A 2,835-nucleotide genomic window follows, 5' to 3' on the forward strand; every position below is an offset into this window, starting at 1 on the left:
TTATCCACGTTGGTGGATAAATAAATTATCCACGTTTGTGGATAAATATTATTATCCACGTTTGTGGATAAATATTATTATCCACGTTTGTGGATAAATATTATTATACACGTTTGTGGATAAATATTATTATCCACATTGGTGGATAAATAAATTGTCCATGTTACTTGATTTAAAAATTATCCATGTAACTGGATAAATGAATTATCCACGTTGATGGAAAAATAAATTATCTTGGTGGATAAATAAATTATCTACATTGATGGATAAATAAATTATTCTCGTTAACGGATAAACAAATTATCCTCGTTGATGGTTAAATAATTTATCCATGTTGGTGGAAAAATAATTTACCCAGTTATTCAAGTTGGTGGATAAATAAATCAGCCACTTTGGTGGATAAATCAAGTATCCACGTTGGTGCATGAATTAATTATCCGCATTGATGGTTAAATAAATTATGCACGTTGGTGAATAAATAATTTATCCAAGTTGGTAGATAAAATGTATTATTATTTTATCCCCCAATGTGGATAATTCTATTAATACACTTTGGTGGATAAATAATTTTTTCATAAATAAATTATCCACGTTTATGTATAAATAAAATATCCATGTTGGTAGATAAATAAATTAACCACTTAGGTGGAAAAATAAATTATCCCCATCGGTGGATAAATAAATTGTCCGCGTAGTTGGAAACATCCCCAATGTTAAACACTACGTGAGGCTCATAACCCGCACCACTGTGCCTCATCAATACCTTCCATGGAATGGTTAAGCGATGGCTTTCAGTTTGTTTTTCGCAATGGTTGCTAAGAAAACTGGTTTTCATTCTGGGGGCAAGGCGGAAGACAAAGCATCAGAGAATTGGGTTTACGACAAATCAAGCCGTTGTCGGGAGGAGCTGAGCGAGGCATAAAGACGGCTTCAGCAGAGGCAAATGAAAAAATTAAACAAGATTATTGCATTTAAAAGAAAACAAATATTATAATTACACAATATATATATTAAAACCAAACACACTCACACAATCACATACACACAAACAAAACACATTATTAACTCTTTGCTATGGAAGAAATTACATTACGAAATGCCGAAGCATGAGAAGAATTTTGATACAACAACAACCTACGAAGTAAATGAAATTAATTAATGTGTGTTAACGAGAGAGGATGATGATGTGTCTTGGATAAAAAGGTTAGTGGGGTTCCATAGTGTCAAGAACAACAGCTAAAAACCATTCAAACAAAGGGAGATACTCAAAAAGATCACCCATCACCATGATATGTTACCTCAAAATCTAGCTTTTATAAGCTTTAGGGTCTAAAGGGTAATCCAGCTAATTTAAATAGGTGTGGTGTATTTATTTTTGTTGTTGTTATTATTGTTCTTCACATGTTTACAACAACAATGAAATGCAGTAAACAAATGCAATAACAAATTCTTGTTAATTATTCTCAACAGATATTGTGTTTACTGCGCTACTAGCGCAGCTACCACTTGTTTGCATTCATTTGTTCGACCAACCATCTATCCTTGCATCTACCCACCCACCCACCCCCTTTTGATGGTTCCTATTACAAACGATTACGTTGTTGTTGTTGCTGTGATTTTCAATCCAAGATCACAAGATTTGTTTAGAATACTTGGAAAACATGAAACTAACATTTCTCATTACTCATCGTGATTTAAGATATTCAGCTGCAAAACAACAACGACAACAACAATACCAGCTATAGTAGCTATAGCGACAGCATGAATCACACTTGCCCAGGAGATCCATCACAGAAGGAATTTTCATTGCCACTAAGTGCTTGGCATCTAATTACTTTCAGCAATTGTTCTTGAATTCATTAACCAACCGTCTTCGTGGTATTACCGCACAACCAACCATCGATTCATAAATTAAATGTTTTTATGCATTTTATTTATGAACATTGGTCAAAGGGGTTAAACCTATTTGCATACTGAACATTGGATAATAGGCTATTTATAGTAAGTGTTTGAAATTTACATGGTTATCTTCTAACGCAGTCTTGTGGCCAGGGTAACATGATGTGTGTTTCTTCAATAGAACATCTTCCCTTTCTTCTCCAATTGTATATTATCTTCAATTTACCATTGGTGTTTTGGATTTACATATAATAAAAAAACAACATTTCACCAATAACAATGTTTTTGTTGGGAAACATTGCCGTGACCAGGATTCGAACCTGGGTTACTACGGCCACAACATAGGGTCCTAACCACTAGACGATCACGGCTATGTGAAATGATGCTGTGTAGCTATTTCTAAGTGATACATTTTTCAAATTGTTTAAAACAAATTCGAAGGTAATGGTCGATCTCTTTGTAGAAGACTTTCACTTTATTTTTATTTCGACCTCAAACACCAAAACTGGTTAAATTTTTATTTTCATCTACCATTCACAACAATTGATGTTTGAATGTTATTTGTTGTGGCAATAAGACTTCACATAGCCGTGATCGTCTAGTGGTTAGGACCCTACGTTGTGGCCGTAGTAACCCAGGTTCGAATCCTGGTCACGGCAATGTTTGCGAATAGAACATTGTCACGGGTGAAGTAATCTATTTTCTTTTATTTAGGAAGAACCCGATTTTATAATCGTCCATTAAGACGGCTTTTAGATCGTCAATATAGACGAGTTTAAGGTCGTTAATAAATACGACTTTACTTACTTACTTAGCTGGCCCATTACAGAACATTTGTTCCATAGGCCGAACTAAGAAAATATCTCCATTTCTCTCTATTTGTTGCTTCGTACTCTGGACTCATCATCCACTTGTTTGCTCCATCTATTCCTTGGC

At 34.4% G+C, this 2,835-nt stretch overlaps 2 non-coding genes across 2 annotated transcripts; one reads left to right on the forward strand and one right to left on the reverse strand.

Moving 5' to 3' along the window:
- Positions 1-2,198: 2,198 nt before the first annotated feature.
- Positions 2,199-2,270, reverse strand: TRNAH-GUG (transfer RNA histidin (anticodon GUG)). Its single transcript has one exon. It is a non-coding gene; the product is annotated as a tRNA-His (tRNA).
- Positions 2,271-2,486: 216 nt separating this feature from the next.
- On the forward strand, positions 2,487-2,558 carry TRNAH-GUG (transfer RNA histidin (anticodon GUG)). Its single transcript has one exon. It is a non-coding gene; the product is annotated as a tRNA-His (tRNA).
- The last annotated feature ends 277 nt before the right edge of the window (positions 2,559-2,835 follow it).

This window comes from Musca autumnalis, unplaced genomic scaffold (genome assembly GCF_047663935.1).
Source record: "Musca autumnalis isolate F117 unplaced genomic scaffold, ASM4766393v1 scaffold_2, whole genome shotgun sequence".
NCBI lineage: Eukaryota > Metazoa > Arthropoda > Insecta > Diptera > Muscidae > Musca > Musca autumnalis.